The 20,428-nt window shown below is 47.6% G+C and overlaps 1 long non-coding RNA gene across 4 annotated transcripts in view; it reads left to right on the top strand.

The window, feature by feature from the left end:
• Positions 1-20,428, top strand: part of LOC109272929 (uncharacterized) — a 143,921-nt gene that overhangs the window by 84,916 nt on the left and 38,577 nt on the right. For 3 of the 4 annotated variants that reach the window (XR_008424934.1, XR_008424931.1, XR_008424933.1), the window contains exons 4-5: positions 13,337-13,444; positions 13,784-14,000. This is a non-coding gene — a long non-coding RNA (uncharacterized LOC109272929). The remainder of the gene's footprint in view (positions 1-13,336; positions 13,445-13,783; positions 14,001-20,428) is intronic. The other variant, XR_008424932.1, reaches the window with a different exon arrangement.

Raw genomic sequence — 20,428 nt, 5'->3', positions numbered from 1 at the left:
TCCCGAGGTGAGAAATGCCACTGAGGGGACGGGACAGAACCGGAAGCTCCCGGAAGGTTAATGTCATTCCCTTGCCATTTGTCTGTCTTCTGGTCACAACACTGCTGTCTTCTGCCCCATGGTCTTGTCACCCAGCCTCAGCCCCCATGGTCTGGGAGACCTAAAACGTCATTGTGGAGCTGTGGGTTTATTATTATTTTTTCTGATAGCTTAGCAACATCAAACAAAGGAAGTCACGCTAGCCCTGTGCCTCAACAAGGCAAACAGTCTGTGCCCCAGCCTGGGCACCTCCCTCCCAGGACACATGGATGGAGCCGGGGGGCCAGAGGGGCTGAAGAGGCAGAGACCTGAGTCTGGGAACAACAAAAACCCTGCCTGGAATTCAGTGCTGAGCAGTGACTGAGGAGAGGGGTTGACGTGGGAAGGGGTGTGGCTCCAGTGGGAGCCTTCTCATGCTTATGGGACAGGCCATCTATCTGCCTGGGGACTGGGGAGGGTCTCAGGCCCAGCTCCCCCACGGACCTGCTGTGTTACTTGTTTTCCTGTTTAGGCCCGGATTTATTTATTTATTGTTTTCATGTGCAGAAGATCTCGTGGCACGGGATCAGTGGTCTCCAAAAGGCTCTGGGGATTCCAGCGCATTCCAGGGAGCTCCCTCAGGGCCTGTGGACGAAGGTAGTTGAGCGAGCAGGGAGCCAGCTGTCCCCCCTGCACCAGCCTGATCCGCCCCCTGCTTGCGTTCTGCCTCGGTTTGAAGACGGCTGAACAAAAGCAAGCGGGAAGCCCCTTGTGCCGGACCACGTCCCCATCCCTGCCGGTCCCGACACTTCCCACTCCAGAGCGTGGAGAGCACTGCAGGGACCCTGGGACAGAGAAGGCAATGCGCTTTGGCAGAGGAGCAACTCATTTCTTTCATACGATCAGGGGGTCTAGACTCTTCTCGGCTGGGCCCCAGTGCTGGAAACTCCCCCACAGAGGCTGACTCCTGGGGACTAAGGCACGTGTGTACACGGGCTGAAGGAGGTGGAAGGGTGCACCCCACCCTGAAGGGCATAGTCTCGTCACTGGAATTTCTGGGTTGGGCAAACCATTCATTGATATCGTGTTCAGCCATAACGAAATAAAGAAGGTACTTCCTTGAAAGGAGGGCTACCTTGATGACTACAAATCCTGCCAGAAACCAAGGGAAACCCAGAGGAGATGACTCATCGGGTTAGAAGGTCAGATTCAAGCTCCATCAGATGGCAGTGGCCGTTCCTTTCTGCCAGCCAGCTGCGCTCGCTGCACCCAGGCCTCCCAGCTGGCCCGTCCCCACTCTGCCCGTCCACGCCTCACTCGGGCCCACCCACTCTGTCAACAAGCAGGTGCTATCCCTCAGGGTACGTCACCAAGGCATATGCCATTTCTGGGCTCCTGAGCTGCCCCCACTAACGTCACAGTGGCTTGCCCATTGCGTCTTCCGGAAGGATCAGAGGGCAGGCAAGCGACGGGAAAACCAGCCCTCCTCTGTTGAGTTCTCTTAGCGCTTTCCTCTTGGACTGGGGAGCAATGAGGTGGGGGGCGGGGGACCGGCCTGCGTGCGGAAGCTGGGGGGAGGGGGAGGCATTCGCCATCAGATGGAAAAATGACCAAGTGCTCAAAAGCCAGGTGGACAAATCTGCCAAATCAGTAGAACGACGTCCTGTTCCGTCCAGAGGGTACAGCAAACACAGATGGACAAAGCACAGTGGTAATTACATCTCCGAAGAAGATGCTAAATATTTCAAGGCCTGCCTGGTGCTGATTCATATCAGAGGGAATTTTATGATAGTGGGTTTCACAGGCAGTAAACTTGTGTCACAAAGTATTTTTTTCCTCTCTCTCGAAAAGTGCTGCGTCCGTGTCGTACCGTGTAGCAGGTAAGGGCTACGTTCCCTTTACGTAAATCAGCAGCACCTTTAGCTCAGCCTGAGTTCTCGCACTGGGTCGTTCTTCACCGCGGCTGCCTCGTGGCCGGGGAAATCTCTCCATAACTGGACCATAGTTGATTACTGTTTCCAGGGGCAACCACTTCAGATTTCTAGCATGTGGGTGGTTTGCACACATGAGTCACGCAGGTGTTAATGTTCCTCCAGAAGAACCAGCCGTGTCCTTTTACCAGGGCCGGCCAATCTGCTCACTGGGGAGGCTTGCCCCACCACCGCAGGGGGCACAAAAGGCCAGCCCCTTGCCCCAAAGGACCGCGCGGCTGCCCCCTGCAAACACTCCAGTGCCCTTGTGCCTCAGGTCACGGCTCACCTTTCCTTGAGATCGATTCTTGCACTGCCCTCCTCGAACTCCCTCCATAAATCACGTGCCTCCAGGCCCCGTCTCAGGCTCTGCTTCTGGAACCTCAGCTAAGACAGTGCGTCTCTAGGTCGGTGGCCCCAAAGAGCTGGCATTCCGAGGTCTTTCCCCTGGTGCCATAGATGGCTCCCGACCCAGTGTGGTTTCCCTAGTTCTTCTAGAAGCTTGCCTGGGCAGCAGAGGCTGATTGTGGTGGCCCTGCTCCAACACAGGGAGGCAGCAAGTCACATCGCTGGAAAGCGCTCTGCCAGTTGACCTTGGCCTCGGTAGGTGAACTGTTCCTAGGAGGCATCAGCAAGGCAAAGTGTTGCAGATCTGAGCGCCACAGACGAAAAGTGGTGGCCAGAGACGGAGCCCGTTGCTTTGTGTAGATGTGCAAAGGGCTGCTGTGGATGGGGTCTCCCGTACCAAACTACACCTGGGTCTTAGGCACTTCTGGCTGCTGCCACAGAATACCATAGATCGGGTGCCTTGTAAACAACATTTACTTCCCACAGTTGTGGAAGCTGGTCAGTTCATGATCAAGGTGCCGGCAGATTCAGTGTCTGATAAGAGTCTGTTTCCTGGTTCACGGACCACCGTCCCCTTGGAGGGTCCTTACATGATAGAAGGAGCGGGGGGGGGGGGGGGGGGGGGGAGGGGGGAGGGCTCTAATGTCTCTTATATAAGGGCACTAATCCCATTCATGAGGGCTTCCACCTTTATAAGCCAATTATCTCCCAAAATACCATCACAATAGGGAGTAGGTTTCCACATGGGGATTTGGCAACGGGTGGGGGGTGGGGGGACACAAACATTCACTCTATAGCAGGCTGTCATCTGAAATTCCACTCTTAGAGATTTAGTCCTTTATGTTGAAACACAATGTGACTTCTTATATTGTCAGCTATTAGCAGCTTTGTGTGAATTAGTTTGTTCCGGGGTCCAACGTGACAGTTGGTCCCAGCAGTCTTGGACGGGGGGGAGGGAGGAAAGTCAGGACCAGAATAAAAGCTTGGACGAGGGCACCTCTGCCATGGGCCTGGGTGGTGGGAGAGGGCCATCGCCAGGGCTGGCTTCTTCCCGGATTCGCTGACAATATTCAATCTGGCAATTTCAAGCTGAATCGCTGGCAATTTCAAACTGACAATCCTAGTTTTAAACTTCCCTCCCTCCCATATCTCACGGTCACGCACGATCACAGACACAGAGGACTTAAAAATGCGAGCTCTTCAACAAAAAGACAAAGACTATAGGATTCCACGTCCATGAGGTCAACCTCCTAGAAACGGAGGGGAGAGTGGGGACTGCCAGCGGCTGGAGGGAGGGGGATGGGGAGAGCTGTTTCGCGAGTATGGAAGGGTTCTGGACGTCAGCTGCACCAGCAGCGTGAGTCTGCTTAATACCGCTGATATGTGCACTTAAAATGGCGACAATGGTAGATTTTACGTTACGTGTGTTTTGCCACAACTGAAAATGCTTTTCAAAGACCATTTGGGCTTTTCGTATCGAGGACCCTCATGCAATAGCTATTTGTTGACTCGGTATTCGCAGAGCATACTCCTTTTGTGAACTCCCGAACCTAAAGCTCAAAAGCCGAACACAAACCAGCAGAAAGGGCCTAAAGACCCTCAGAAGATGTCCCCCAATTCTGCCCTGGTGAGGCCATTCTCAGCCTGTCTCCCCCCATTTCTGGGCTCTTTCCCACCAGGGCCCTGCCCACGCTTTGTCTCTCCAGGCCCTGCCTTCCGTGCAGATTCCTTAAGGCCCTCGTACCTTCCAGGATGGTAACTTCTGCCTCCCCGAGGCACATCTTTCCCATTTCTGTCACTTGTCATGGCTCTCCTCCATTACGTGATCAGCAGGAGGCCTAGAGTTGGTGTTTGGGTATGTACAGAATTCTTGGCCAGGCCGGCGGGTGGGGAGGGGTGGGGTTGGGGGGGAAGTAGAAGCCATCGGGGAAGGGATAGCGAACACGTGAATGGACAGTGAACACACTTCCTGAACACCGTTGTTGTTTTTTCCTGTCTAGTCCGGGCTTGTATCTTTTACTTCTCAGATTTTATGTGTTTGGGTCCTTGCTTGTACTCTCATGAAGTGGTGGGATGCAATTTAGTTCATCAAATTCAGCAGACCTTATTGGAACCCATTGTGTCCAGAGTGCCATTCAAAGGGTCGGGAATGGCATCTGCACCCGAGGTGTTATGGCTTGGGTGAAAGGAAACGATGATAGCCCAGTGAGTCGGTCTTAGGAGAAGCTGTCACTAAGCATTAAGGGGTCTCCAGAATACATGAGTTGGTAAGTATGTGGCTCTTTTGTTCTACTTTTGATGACCAGTATATCTCCAGGGGGGAAATCCGTCTGACCTTTGGGTCAATGTGTAGGGATGTCCCGCATATCCCAGAGCACTTAGCATTCCTGCTCCCAGGCACCAAATGCTAGGAGGATCTCTCCATCCATGGTTTCGGCAAGTGTCCAGAAGGTCCTCATACATTTCCATGTGCTTCTTAGGTGGCCATGTTGCCAGACTGAGAACCAGTGGACTCCAGGATAGACATGGAATTCTCCCCATATGTAGCTCCTATATGTAGCTTTCCAAAGGACGTGACCCTCGGGACTCTTAGACGTCCAAGCCAAAACGAAGATGACAAAGAGGGGATCAGATATGGTGGAAGGAGTGCTCAGGGGCAGTGGGGGGTTGTGCTGTGAGTTCTAGCCACCCCTCACCCAAGCCTAAGCCACCGGGATTTCCAGAGCAGCCCTCGAGAGTTTTGACAATGTCTTGATGTAGTTGGGAGACCCAGGGGGGCTGACCTCTGACTCCATGGGCTAGGGTCTAAGTGCTGTGGGAAATTGGAAGGCCAGGGAGGACTAAGTGTGTCAGAGGTGTGGGGTGGGAGCTCCCTGCTCCCCACAGCTGTGGGAGCAGAAGAGCTGCTATGGGGCCATCTTGGGTCTTGTGCTACATGACCAGCTTGGAGGGGCCAGGAGACCCAGGCAAGGGACACTGGAGAGATAACCTGGAGGAGGTCAGGATGGCCTGATGAAGAAGGCCGCTGAAAATAAGGATCTAACCATCCTGTTAGGGAGCTGCAGGAGAGAGGGACAAGCAGGCAATTTCTGAAAGGGCCCCACAGGAGGATCAGCCTAGACTCTGCCAGGCCAAAAAGAAGACCTCACTTAGCTCCCATTGGAAGAGGAGCTCCCATTGGAATAGGAGCTGTCTGCAGCCTCTGCTTCTCTTCTCCCTCCACCTGGCAGGTGAGTGAGGACAGAGTAAAGATCAGAAGAACCGTGCCCCCCTCACCATCAGGCTTCCCACCCCAAATAATGCCATGCTGAGAAGGAGGAAGGATATTCTGTTTACCAAATTGAGTCTGTTTGGGGCTTCCGGGGACTGTGAGAGGTGGAAAGCCCTGAGCAACTGCTGGAATTTTCACCCAGCTGCAGATGAGGACCCTCACTGGATAAAATTTAAAAGAGACAATACAGGAAGAGTTAAAGTGTTTGATCACAATCCAAATGTCTCCGGAGTTTAGGTAGGTTTCATCTAGATTAATTTCAGAATAATCACTCTAACTCCACTCCCTTGTGCTCCCTGTAAGCTGCTTCATGGGAACGCGGTCAGCTTGCTTAGCAGGCTGCAAAGACCTTGGCAATGGCACAGGTTTTAGAATCATCCCCCCCGCCCCATTCAGGCAATTAGGTCTTACCAGTCTTCATTTAGTTGAACAGTGCCAGCTTCTGTAATTAACATATTGTCGTCAACTGGAATGTCTGCCGGGCTGAAAAACGCAATGTGTAATTTATTGTGATTGGTTTTCATTGAATGGGGTAGAAAAAAAGTAAATTAGCCATAAATTTAGAGAGATGGCACATGGTGAAACTTTATGGAAACTGCAACATTAGCAGAGAAAAGGCCAGCTCCCAAGAACACACAAGAGGAAAATTATACTTCCCGTGAAATGCCACCAGATCCTTGGAGTATAGCAAAAGCTGGTGTGTGAGGACTGGTGCTTCCGTTTTTCTAAGGGAGAAAGAAATGACATGGTGAAGGCTCTGGGATCCTCCGGGATGAGAAGGGCTACACTAGTCACAGGCACTCAGCAAGGAGCTAACAGAAACCCATCAGAGTTGTCTGTGGGTCATGCACATGACCTGCCAGGAGGCTTGAAGGCAAAACCCACTGGGAAGTTTCCGGCTTTATCTTCAAGCCTTGGCCAGTGCAATTATGGTGTCTCAGTCAGCTTGGGCTGCTATAACAAAACACCATGGACTGGATGGCTTAAGCAATGTACGTCTATTTCTCTCAGTTCTGGAAGCTGGGAAGTGCAAGGTCAAGGTGCCAACAGATTTGGTTCTTGGTGTGGGCTTTCTTCCTAGCTTGCAAACCGCCACCTTCTCGCTGTGTTCTCACATGGCAGAGAAAGGAACATCTGGTATCTAGTCCTCCTCTTGTCAGGGCACTGTCCCATTATGGGGACTCTACCTTCATGACCTCATCTAAACATTAATTTCCTTTCAAGAGCCCCACCTCCAAATACCATCACAGTGGGTTTTAGAGTTTCAGCATATAAATCTGGTAGGGGGGAGATAAACATTCAGTCCATAACACATCGTAACCCTCCTGGGGCACAGATAATAGACCCTCTGTCCGATCTTCTCTGTACTTCACCTTGTCCAACACCCAGCTGAGAATGTAGATGGAAGACTGAGCTGTTTCCTTTTGCACAGTCCAGCCTTCCAGGAGACAAAGTCAGGGGAAGAAAAGAGCCTGAGCAGTAGCGTGACCAATGAGGACCTTCAAGTATTATTTGCTGGGATGACTGTGTCTGTATGTGTGTCTTGTTCCAAAAAAGACTTAAGGTGTTTGCAATGATGAAAAAAAAAAACCATCGGAAGTCGGTAAGAGAAATGAGGTAAAAGGACAAGGATAGAGACAAAATATAGGGCCAAGCCTTAAAATAGAAGGCAAATTAAATCTCTTTTGCTTAACTAGGGAAAAGTGCCATGTTTTCTGGGAAGCCAGTGGCATTCTGTTCCATCTCTCTTTTAAATGAAGAGTGAAGCAGTGTTAGTCTCAATTTAGGGGCCTGCATTTTGATGAGTTCGCTATGCTTTGGTTTTTGTTTGGTTCGCTGACCTTCAATCTCCATTTCAATAAGAAAAGCAAGTTCCATCACAGCCAGTGGGTATTCTTGTGGTTGGTTGCCTTCCTCTGGGGATCTTTGGGTGGGGACCTTGGCAACTCACAGGGGTAGCAGAGGAAGTCAGAGGTTAAGAAAGAATCAGCCTGTGCCATAGAGGAACTCCAAAAAAGAAAATTCTGGAAGGAATATCCATTTTACCTCCAGCATTTAGATGGCTCAGGAGTTAATGATTTTCTAAAGGGGAGTAAGACTAGGTAGGCATCCTCCATTAGAGCTAAAACCTCCATAAGTAAAAATAGGATTATCAGGATAGTTGACCTAACTTTTTTCCTTTGGCCGTGTAGGCCCAGTGAAACAGAGTAGGGCTTATTCAATTCTGTGATATTTGTATTTGATGGAACAAAGGCTGTCTTTTCTTTTAACCCCAAGTCTTGTTTGCCAAGCTTGTCTTTATTGAAATGCTCTGTGTTAATAAGCAGTAGCTCTGAAGGCTCACGTAGACCAGAAGAGTCATTTTCAGCTGCCAGTATTAAAATAAAAGAAAACAAACAAGAAACGGGGAAGTCGCACAAGTATTATATTAATACTGTCTAATGATTCCCCATCATCTACAGGATCCAGTCCAATTTCTTAGCCAAGGATGCAAGGATTTGCTACATTGACTCTTCTAAAATGTTTCCTCCAAAAACTTCCCTGAAGGGACCCTCTGCTCCATACAAAAATCTTTGGTTTCTTAGATCCCAGACCTGGCACTGAGCCCCTCCTTCTTCCCGCTTCTTCACTAGCAGCCCGTAAACAATAGTTTATAGCCATTGATGAATAAGCACCCTGCCAGCTTCCTGGCCTGTCAGCCTCTGAGAAGCCAGGAATCAACTGGGATTACTTAGAAGACTTAAAGTCAACGGAACCACTTGAGATGGATGTTGTTATGGGCTGAAGTGTGTGCCCCTAATTTTCACATGTTGAATTTTAATTCCTGATCGCCAGGACCTCTGAATGTGACTATATTTGGAGATAGGGCTTTTAAAGAGGTGACTGAGTTAAGGTGAGGTTGTTAGGGTGGGCCCCAATCCAGTCTGACTGGTGTCCTTATCAGAAGAGGAAATTTAAACAAATAAAGAGGCACCCGGGCTGGGAGCACACACAGGAAAGGCCATACAAGGACACAGTGAGATTGCAGCCATGTGCAAGCCAAGGAGAGAGGCCACAGGAGAAACCACACCTGCAGACACCTTGACCTTGGATTTCCGGCCTCTGGCACTGTAAGAAATAAACTTCTCTTGCTGAAGCGCCCCAGTCTGTGGTGCTTTGTGATGGTGGCCTGAACGCACAGATGGAGATGACCTCCGTAAAGACTGTCCTTTGAACTCAGGTTCATTGCAATCGTTTTTGCTCTCAACCCATAACGATTTTTTTCCGTGTCGTTCATTTGAAAATTAAACCTGAAGTTTAAAAATTATTTTGACTCTTTGTAATGTATTATTTCCCTCCGATTCGTCAGTCATTAACCAAATCTTTGAGCCCTACTACGCACTGTTCTAAAACAATTAGAGCCCCCGATTCTCCAGTTCAGCTACGAATCTGCCACGGAAGCAAATGCAGCCTGGGGCACTGTGGGGCTTGGAAAAGCGTGATGAGTTTCGAGGTAAAGGTCATCATTTTTCTGATTATTCAAGGAATTAGAATTGTTAAAGAATTTGGAAAATATAGAGAAAAGCATGACTGTAAAAATAGAAATCACTCCCAAAATTACTATGTGGGAAGCATCACTGTTATGATTTTGAGGAATTTCTTTATAACCTGACTTTGAAAATATGTGTTGGGAATACTTTCCTAGATTGTGAAATAGCTCTTTAAAACCATTTTTAATGCTGTAATAACATTCTATTGTAGACTTCCTTAATTTATTTATTTTACCATTCACCTGACATCTGACTTTTCCCTATTGTTATTATTATTATTATTATTATTGCTATTATGCTGTATTAAGGAGCCTGGCTCATTAACTCTCCACATAAATCTATTCAAATTCCTGGTAGTTTCCTTGTGATAGATTCCAAGAAGGGAACTCTAGGATCATGGCAGATGAACTTTGAAGTTCTTGGTGGGCATAACCAAACTGCTCTTCTGGGGTAATTGCACGTGCTGGATATGGTTTTTCCTATAAAATAATCAGGTACATGCTACGGGTCCTTCTCCTGCTTAGATTTGATAATCCTGAACTTCAAAGAAGAAAAATCTTTAGAAGGTAGTCAGAAAACTCCTGCACAATACTGAAGAGTTGACTACAAGGAGTGTATTTGTGGTGTTGCATTTTAATCTGTGACACAAATCATTAAGCTTGTCATAATCAAGAAGCAATACGAAAAAAGTGAATTTTTTTTTTAAGTCTAGGATTTTAAATCTAGTACAAAAAGTAGGAGGAATTTTAGAAGCCACCTGCCAACGTTATGGATGACAAAACTGCAGCCCAGGGAAGTGGATTTCTTAAGATCATGTAACGACCAGTCAAAGAGTGGTATTGGCATTCATGTCTCCTGGGTACCAGTCATAGAAACTTCTCTTCTGAGAGTCAAGTTAGGGCAGCAGGTAGCAATAAGGCTGCAACTTATTCTTAAAAATTTCAGCTGCTGATCAATGGCTTTTCCAACACCTTCCACTGATTGGTCAATGAGGAGAAAAGTGGTTTTACGAAGAAGAGTCTAAAATAATGATATTTCTAAGTAAGACTTGTGGTTGGAAATGAAGATTGCCCACTGCAGAAACCACCGTGGCTTGCCTGCAGAGAGAAATGAGAACTAGGGATGCCTGGGTGGCTCAGCCAGTTAAGCGTCTGACTCTTGGTTTCAGCTCAGGTCATGATCTCACAGTTTGGTGAGTCTAAGCCCCACAATGGGCTCTGCGCTGGCAGCTGGGAACCTGCTTGAGATTCTCTCTCTCCCCCTCTCTCTGCCCTTCCCCAACTCGCACTGTCTCTGTCTCTGTCAAAATAAATAAATAAACTTAAAAATTAAAAAAAAAAAGAAATGAGAACTTAATGCCTTTTGGAGCTTTTGACTGACGAAAGCCCTGTGCTCACCTCCCTTCTCAGGGCTTTTGGAATGTATAACCAGTGAGAAGTAAAGCATTATTCTTGCTTATCTTGTAATCTGGGAAAAAATGGATCAAACATCCAAGGACAGTGGGCAAGGCAAAGTGTTGTCTTCCTTTCTGGAATTTAGAGACTTAGAAAGAATTCTAGGAAAACTGAGTTCTATATCAGTACAATCCAACAGAGCATAACAGGAGCCATATATGTAATTTTAAATTATCCGGTAGGCATATTTTAAGGAGTAAAAGACTAATGTTATTAATATGTTTATTTAACCCAATATATCCCAAATATAATCGTTTTTAACGTGTAATCAGTATAAAAATTACCATTGAGCTATTTTACATTTTTTTGGTCCTATTAAATCTTTGCAGTCTGGTATGCATTTATACTCACAGCCCATCCCGGTTGGGACTAGCCATATTTTGTTTGTTTTTTTTTTAACTTTTTTTCCTTAATGTTTTTATTTATTTTTGAGACAGAGAGAGACAGAGCATGAGCAGGGGAGGGGCAGAGAGAGAGGGAGACACAGAATCCGAAGGAGGCTCCAGGCTCTGAGCCATCAGCACAGAGCCCGAGGCGGGGCTCGAATTCACGGACCGTGAGATCATGACCCGAGCTGAAGTCAGACGCTCAACCGACTGAGCCACCCAGGTGCCCCAGGACTAGCCACATTTTGAACGCTCAGTTCTCTATACTGGACTGCAGAGCCCTCTACAACACAATTCAGTCTCTGTTGGGTCCGTGCCTGTGGGTTTTGTTATGAAAGTGGAAGAGGTATCTGGGACTAGGAAAGATGATACAGTCATTTCTATTTTTTAAACATCTAGCAGGAATGCATCTAAGATATTATTCAGAAACGTGTATGAGAGATGGGGTGCCCCGCTGGCTCAGTCGGTAGAGCATGAGGTTCTTGATCTCAGGGTCATGAGTTCAAGTCCCACGTTGGGCGTAGAGCTTACTTAAAAATAAAATAAAATAAGGAAAACAAGGAAAAAAGAAAAAAGAAGTGTATATAGGAGCGAGGGAAAGTTAATCAGCCTCAGCTGGGCAATTTTGCACACTTGGCCGACAGCTTGAATTCATGTCCCCAATTCTCAAAAGATTGTCTACCGCTGACCTTGTAAGCCATCCAGCCCCCACCCCCCCACCTCCATTAATAACACCCAGAGGAGCCCCGGGGGCCTTGCCAGGGAGAGGAGCTGGCAGGGCAGGTCCAGAACAGGATGCCACAATTGGCAGAGGCTTTCTCCTTATCAGGGACTCGCAGTCAGAGAAAGAAAGTCTCCTTGTTCCGGGAGAGTTTCTTTTGTTTGCTTTCTCTTTTTGCTTTTAGCTGAGGGGTGTTCCTGGGAAAGATGAATGCCATTGGAAGCGGAAATTCTTGGCAATAAGAAAAAAAAAACTGCCCGGTGCAGACGCGTGCCCCACCCAAGCAGCTCCCAGCTTCGGAGATCCAGGGAGCGTCTGAGTCCCGCTGCCCGGGATCACAGGAGGGCAGGCCCGCGGCCCCCCCAGGGGCAGGTGCAGCCCCTTCCTCTCCCCTGGGCCAGGGCTCCATTCACAGCGGCTGCGCCCGCAGCCACTTTTGTTGATTTGAATCAGGGAAGACCAGGCAAGCTGCGCAAGACCTTGGCATCTTGGAATCCGCAAGTGAGGAAGGCTTGAAGCCACACGACCCAGGAGTCTGGGGTGGGGAAGGGCGGGGGGTAGGAGCCTGGCGACCACATGCCCCAGACAAGGGGGGGGGGTCCAAAGAGGCAGAGGGCCTTATCCAAGTCTCACAGCTAGCCACACCGGGAGTTGAAAGTCTCTGCCTAGCAGCCCCACCACTCTTCCTTCTAATCCCTGCAGCACCTGCACGTGGATGTAGAAACTTCTCTGGGGTTTGCTGCTGAAATGTCACTGTGTATTTGCGCGTGCTGGGAGTTGTGGGGGTGTGGGGAGGGAGCCTGGGAGCCACACCCCAGCTCGTCACCCAGGCCGTCTGTGGTGGGGCTCACAGCGGCCAGGGCAGCACCCCATCCCAGGCTGGTCGCGTCATCATTCGGTAGATATTTCTCATGCCGCTACCGTGTGTCCTGTCAGGCACTGTTCTAGACCCCAGGGGTCCAGCAGGGAATAAAATAGGCACAAACTCCTGCCCTTGCCTTCCCCCTAGTGAAGGGAAGAGCTAATAGGCAAATGACGTAGTAGGTTAGAAGGGGATGAGCAGGGAAGGGGGTTAAGGAGAACAGAGAAGGGAGAGGGTTGCCATTTAAACAGGGCGGTTGGGGGAGGCTTCACCGAGAAGGTGATATGTGAGCACAGTCTTCCCAGATAGGGAATGTTAGGCAAATTCTTTATGCTTTGGATAAACTAGAACAATAGTAATGATAATAATAGATTTGGCAGGCCTAATCTGCACCCTTCCAAGTTCTTTATACACCTGAGACTCATTTAATCCCCACAACCCTATGAGACAGGAGCTATCATTTACCTCTCTTTACAGAGTGGCAAAGAGAGGCAGAGAAAAGGGAAGTAGGTTTGCCTGAGGTCACACGCTTAATAACGCAGGCCGTCAGGTTGACTCCAGAGCCTGTCCCTTTCTTTGCCAGCCCTAAAAGGGGTGGTCTCCAACAGAGATCTCAGATCCATCCTGGTTTCAACCAGGAAAATCGACAGGAAACGTTTCCCAGCTAAACGTTGCCCGGGGCTTGTGCTTTATCTGGGTGGGCTTCTCCTAGCGCTTTCATTTTTCCGTCTCCGAAATCAAGTGACTGCCTGTGCCAGCATCTACTGTTTTCAAAGCATCGTGCTGGACTTCGTAGACGATACTCAGATGTGGCGCTGGATGTGAACCCGGTCCCAAGAAGCAGATCTTCGCTTTGGGCAGAAAGAAGCAAACCCATTAGAAAGGTAGGCAGGAGGAGACATCACCAAAAGGCTGCACAGCCAACGTCCACAGTGGGGAGTCCCTCTGGGGGCAAGGAGGGTCTCCGGCAAGACTTGCCCAGAGGCTTAAAGCAGGGGGTCTTGACTGCCAGGAGGACGTGGGTGGAGAATGAGCAGAAGGGAGGGCCCTGCCCCAGACAGGAGCGGCCCAGATTCAGGCTGGGGCAACGCAAAGGCACATTAGGAGAATGTCTATCAAAATGTCTATCCAAAACAGCCCTATTCTGAAGTCTGCTTCCTAGAGCTGTTAAGATTATTAAGCACACAACTGTTCCCAAATCCTAATTATCTGTTCTGATTTAGGGGGCTAAGAAGCTGGATAATTGACAACAGCAACAAATCCAAAAGTGATTTCCAGCTGGCTTTGGAACGCAGCTGCTCTGACTTGCTAATTACCTTGCTTCCCCCTGGACACACATCACACATCGCCAAGGCCAGGTGGGAAACTGTCACGGACAGTAGGAAGAATCCCTTTCTGTGGTAGAGCGGAAGAAGAGTCTGGAAGACCAGGCACAACCAGGTGAGTTGTTGTTTTTTTTTTTAATGTTCATTTATTTATTTTGCGAGAGAGAGCGCGTGCACGTGCACGAGCCGGGGAGGGGCAGAGAGAGAGAGAGGGAGAGAGAGAGAATTCCAGGCAGGATCCACTCTGTCCGTGCAAAGCCCAACGTGGGACTCCATTCCGTGACCGTGGCACCATGAGCTGAGCCGAAATCAAGAGTCTGATGCTGCACCGACGGAGCCACCCTGAGTCACTCAGCCAGGTGAGTTCGTGTGTGACCTCGGGTGCACTTTCTCTTTATCTCAGCTCCCCCAGTCTGTAAAGGGGGGATATAATCCCTCCTGCCTCTCTGAGTTGTTTAGGGACCAAGTGAGCTGGCCTAGGTGTAGCAACAGTGTGAGTGCTGCCCCCAGACCCTGCCGGAGCCTGCTCACTGGATCTGTGCGCCCACCCCCCAGTTTCTGAGTGCTTTGCTTCCAAAGGCTCCCACCTGAGACCTTCTCTGGTGGATGGCCCTGGGGCTGCTGTAGCTGCTGCCTTCCCCCCACCCCCGCCCCCTTGCTGGTTTCTCATGGGAGCGCCTCCGTTGTAAATCACTCACACGTGAAACTCTTTCGAACTCTACTCCTCGTGAATCCAACTGAAGACAGTTTACAACATCATTCCAAAGGTCTGCGAGCCAAATACATACTTGTAAGGAATTACCATGTGAAATAACTTCAGAACTGACTGTACAAATCTTACATCTCTGAATTATTGGGGTCAGAACAGAACGAGAGGGCAAAGGGGACCTGTCGCTAGTTGTTCCGTAACGCACTCCGCGCGGTCAGCCTCCGTGACTACCATACTCCTGACTTTGTGTTTACCACCCCATCACCAAGTCAACTGGGAGCCTTCATCTTCTTGGGCCTCTGGGGGCCTCCTCTGCTGCTCTGTCAGCTAAGGCTGCACTGTTTTCCACCCAGGGGTCGCCAGCTTATTCCTACTCCACTTCCTGCGTGACCTTTCTCAGGGCTCCGGGAAAAAGCCAAGTCTTGAGCATAGGACAACGGCCCAGGCTGGATTCATTTTTGAGAACTGTTTAAAGAAGGTGCATGTTTTTGGCAGTTGTCAAGGGGAAGAAATCACGGACCCGGATTGCTGATCAACAAAACTTAAGTAGAAACAGACTATTTGTTATGTCACCCGATTTGGTATTTTTATAAGGAACATATACACACATGCTTTCAGAATAGGTGCTCAATATTCAAAGTCTTGTTTTGATCTCTCTCCGATGGCTAGTGAGTTTCCACATATCAGGGACGTCCATGGTAGCCCGGGACAAGGATGGACCCATCACCACATTCAGATCCTCAAAGTTTTCATCTTCATTCAGTGAGAACGTTTCAGCCCCTGTTCAAAACCAGATGACTTTAGAGACAATAAATAATCAGATTTACCTTATGAGACCCAACAGCTTTATGTTCTAGTGGCCAAATTCTTGGCACCCTGTCCTGTATGCCTTCATGCCAACGACCAGAGAAATAATACATGTGCTTGTATATTTATGTGTGCACAGCACTTCTTTAAGTCATGTGTATTTAGCCTGCCCCCCTTGACTTTCATAAAACAATATAGGCTTGATCTGGAGCAGGACCCAAGAGCTGAAGGAGGGATGGGTCAGACGTAGTAGAGACCGGAAGGGAAGCCAGAGAGCTGTTTAGTCTCCAGGCCCCCCATTCTTCTGGGGCACCAGCTGAATGTATAGACATGTAGGATCAGAACCACCAGCCAGGTGAGCCTTCAGCCCTGAAGAAGTCTAGTTAAGATTGTCCTGTGTCCCAAGAGGAGGGCAGCATATAGGCACAGGGAATCCAGAACCCAGCAGTAGGGACATCTGTCGTAAGGTTGCGGGGGAGAGTGAGTGAATGAGTGTGCAGAGAACAAACCGCGGAACCCGGTAGATGATGCCATGAGAGGCTACCCCTTGGGCTCAGTAGAACCACACTTTCGTGGATACCGACTTAGGAAATTAGCAGTTGGCATGAGGTGAAGCTTAGAGTTCAGGGCTACAGCTTCTTAAATCCCTCCTGCAGGCCAGGTCAGGACTGAACCTTTCTGAGGGAGTCAGACAGGGACTGGTCAGACCCTAATTCAAAGCCGGGTCCTCTGGCTTTTGAATCAATGGTCCCATTAAGTGAAGTCCCGGGGACCGAATACGAAAACATCCTAGACCTAACCTGCTACCCCTATTAGACTGCCTCAAGGGCCCAGAAGGCATTTGTCATGTGCGTCCTTTCCAGGGGTGCGGATGCAGGAGAAATGGGCTGGGTGTTTGTGGAACGTGAATTTGCTGAGCATGAATCTGGTACAAAACACTCAACAGGAGTGAACTAAGTAAACAGATCGCTTACAGAAAAGTCAAAAAGCCTCTTTTTCCGGTTGAACACATCGAACCACATGAACACACATTTCCAAATCTCTAGGTTCTGCTGGAATTTTCTCGTAGCAAATATTGACTGAAGTTGGTGGGCCGCTGGCAGGGTCTTGTCAATATTGTGGTTATCTGGAAACTCTGACAGGCCGTAATGGGAAGATACAATAGTGGGGAGTTGGGAGGCCCGGCTGGCTTCTGGCCCAGTCTCTGTTGGGCCAGCAGGTGTCATTCGATGGCCCTCTTCGACGTAGTGCCCGCCAGTTACCTCCTCGGTAGCACGAGGGCATTGACCTAGAAGACCTCTCAGATCCTTTCTGGCTCTGAAAATGCGTGATTTTGTGACATAAATGGGCTAAAATCATCTGACGTTAATTTGGACGTCAGATCATTCTGACAAAATGCGTTCAGGCGTGGGAGGTGGCCTGTGGTGCACTTGCAAAATCCAAACTGGTCTTTTCCCAACCCCAAGTCTACGTGAGGCTTGCGGCCTTGGGAAGCCATTTAGAGTCTCCAGCAAAGCCACTATGATGATGGGTGGCCATCCTTTGGCATAAGCGTTAGAAAAACCATCCCGTGTGATTGGAGTGGAAACCCTGCTTCAAGAAAACACTGTTAACAAAACTTTTAATTCACAAAATAAAGAATGAAGGGCGAAGAGGATTTTTCAGCTTCTAAAGAATCTACTGTAAGTTCACTTAGGTAGGGTGGTGCTTCCCAGCAGGCTGCTCTCCGGCAGAAAGGAAGCTCGTCTGTAAGCAGCAGTCGTCTGGGTTCTGGATGCACAAGGAGGTTTAGCAGAGGCAAGTGCTGGGCCAGGAACTAGACCAGCCCCGAGTGGTGATAACAGGCTCTGTCCAGCACTCCCTATGTGGGGCCATCCCTTGGCTGTGTCTACCGTGTGCATTTGCATTTTGGTTTTGGCTCAGGTCTTGATCTCAAATGCAGGGAGAGAAGCCTGTTTTTCCCATCGTAAGAAGAATATAGAGTGTATGGAATGTCCCAAGACTAAAAGTGGGCTCAGTGAGACACTTGAACACCTTATTAAACTTACCTCTTACTTATCCACGATACTGGTGGGGAAGAGCAATCTAGATATTCCAAAACCACAGAGAGTCCAAAATTAATTTATATCAGGCACACGCATGATGGCCTCGTATTGTTTCTAGAGTTCTGTCATAGAATCACGTATTTTTAGAATGAGATTGGTCTGTGCCCTTTTAAAAAAAAATTGTGGTAAAACACATGGATTTACCCTCTTAAGTGTTAAGGGTACATTACAATATTGTTAACAGTATGGACATTGTTGTACAACAAGATCTCTAGAACTTTCTCATCTTGCGAACTGAAACTCTAGACTCATTGAACAAGAACTCCTCTTTTTGCTCTCTCCCTACTTCTGGCAACCACATTCTACTTTCTGTTTTTATGAGCTTGGTTACTTTAGATACCTTGTATAAATGGAAACATGCAGTATTTGTCTTTTGGGGACTGGCCTATTACACTAACAAAATATCCTGAAGAGTCATTCCTATTATAACACATGACAGGATTTCCTCTTTTTTAAGGCTGAATAGTATTGCGTTTCATGTATAGACCATATTTTGTTTATCTGTTGATGGACGTTCAGGTTTCCTCTACCTCTTGGATATTGTGAATAAAGGCTTCAGTGAACTTGGGTGTGCAGCTATCTCTTCAACATCCTGTTTTAAATCCTCTTGATTAGGGGGTGCCTGGATGGCTCAGTTGGTTAAACGTCTGACTTTGGCTCAGCTCATGATCTCACAGTTTGTGAGTTCGAGCCCCGCATCAGGCTCTGTGCTGACAGCTCAGAGCCTGGAGCCTGCTTTGGATTTTCTGTCTTCCTCTCTCTGCTCGTGCTTTGTCTCTCTGTCTGTCTGTCTCTCTCTCTCAAAAATAAATAAACATTTAGAAAAAATAAATAAATTCTTTTGGTTAGAGCACCTGGGTGGCTCAGTCAGTTAAGCATCCTACTCTTGGTTTTGGCTCAGGTCTTGATCTCACGGTTTGTGGGTTCGAGCCCCATGTCGGGCTCAGTGCTGACAGCATGGAGCTTGCTTGGGATTTTCTCTCTCCTCACTCTCTGTCCTCTCTCTCTGCTTGCTGTCAATCTCTCTCTCAAGATACATAAACATTTAAAAGAAATAACTCCTTTTGGATAAATACCCAGAAGTGGGGTTGTTGGGTCATATTGTAGTTTTATTTCTAATTTTTTGAGGAACTTCCAGACTGTTTTCCATAGTTGCTACACCAACTTACATTCCCACCAACAGGGCACAAGGCTTCCCTTTCCTGCACATCCTCACCAATGCTGGCTATTATTATTATTATTATTATTGATACTAGCCATTCTAATGGGTATGAGGTGGTATCTCAGTGTAGTATTAATTACATTTCCCTGATTAATGATGTTGAGCACCTTTTCATGTACCTGTTGACCATCTGTATGTTCTCTTTGGAAAAATGCCTATTCAGTTTCTCTGTCCATTTTTTTTTTTTTTCAACGTTTTTTATTTATTTTTGGGACAGAGAGAGACAGAGCATGAACGGGGGAGGGGCAGAGAGAGAGGGAGACACAGAATCGGAAACAGGCTCCAGGCTCCGAGCCATCGGCCCAGAGCCTGACGCGGGGCTCGAACTCACGGACCGCGAGATCGTGACCTGGCTGAAGTCGGACGCTTAACCAACTGCACCACCCAGGCGCCCCTTCTCTGTCCATTTTTTAATCATATATATTTATATTTTACTTATATATACATATATACATATATATGTCCATTTAAAAATTATATATATATACACACACACACACACACACACACATATATATATATGTATATATATTTGCCATTGAGTTGTATGAGTTCTTTCTATATTTTGGATTTTAACCTCTTATTGGATACATGGTTTGCAGACATTTTCTCCCATTCAGTATGTTGCCTTCTCACTTTGTTGATAGTCTCCTCTGCTGTGCAGAAGCTTTTCAGTTGGATGTGGTTCCACTCGCTTATTTTTGTTTTTGTTGCCTTTGCTTTTGGTGTCAAATCCAAAAAAACTCATCACAAGACTGACGTCAAGGAGCTTATTGCCTATGTTTTCTTCCAGGAATTTTATGGTTTCAGGTCTTGTGTTCAAGTTTTGAAAAATCTATTTTGAGTTATTTTTGCGTCTGGTGTAAGACAGTGGTCTAGTTTCGTTCTTTTGCTTGTGGCTGTCTAGTTTTGCCAACACCATTTATTGAAGAGACAGCCCTCTCCCCATTTCCTTGGCTCCTTTGTTGTAAATTAATTGACCACATAATTGTTTGTTTGTTTCTGGGCTCTCCGTTCTGTTCCATTGATCCATGTGTCTATTTTGATGCCAATACCATACTGTTTTGACTACTACAGTTTTGTAATAGAGTTTGAAAGCAGGAAGCATGATGCAGCCAGCATTACTCTTCTTTCTCAAGATTGCCGTGGCTGTTGGGGGTCTTTTGTGGTTTCATACAAATTTTAGGTTTATTGATTCTCTTTCTGTGAAAAGCGCCATTGGGATTTTGATAGGGGCTGCATTGAATACGTCGATTCCTGTGGGTAGTGTGGACATTTTACCAATATTTATTCCCCCAGTCCATGAGCACAGAGTATCTTTCCACTTCTTTGTGTCTTCAACTTCTTTCCTCAATGTTTTACAGTTGTCAGTGTGCAAGTCTTTTGGCTCCTTGGTGAAATGTATTTCTAGATGTTTTGGATGCAGTTGTAAATAAAATTGTTCTCTTAATTTTTCTTTTTGATAGTTCATTATCAGGGTATGACAACACAACTGATTTTTGCGAATTGATTTTGCATCCTGAAATTTCACTGAATTTGTTTATTGGATTCTAACAGTTTTTGGTGGTGTCTTCAGGGTTTTCTATATATAGTATCATGTCATCTGCAAACAGAGATAATTTTACTTCTTCCTTTCTAATTTGGATGGCTTTTTTTCCTTGCCTAATTGCTCTGGCCAGGATTTCTACTACTATGTTGAG

The sequence above is a fragment of the Panthera pardus genome, unplaced genomic scaffold (assembly GCF_024362965.1).
Source record: "Panthera pardus isolate Hobbes unplaced genomic scaffold, ASM2436296v1 HiC_scaffold_22, whole genome shotgun sequence".
NCBI lineage: Eukaryota > Metazoa > Chordata > Mammalia > Carnivora > Felidae > Panthera > Panthera pardus.
This window is presented reverse-complemented; position numbering and strand designations above follow the sequence as displayed.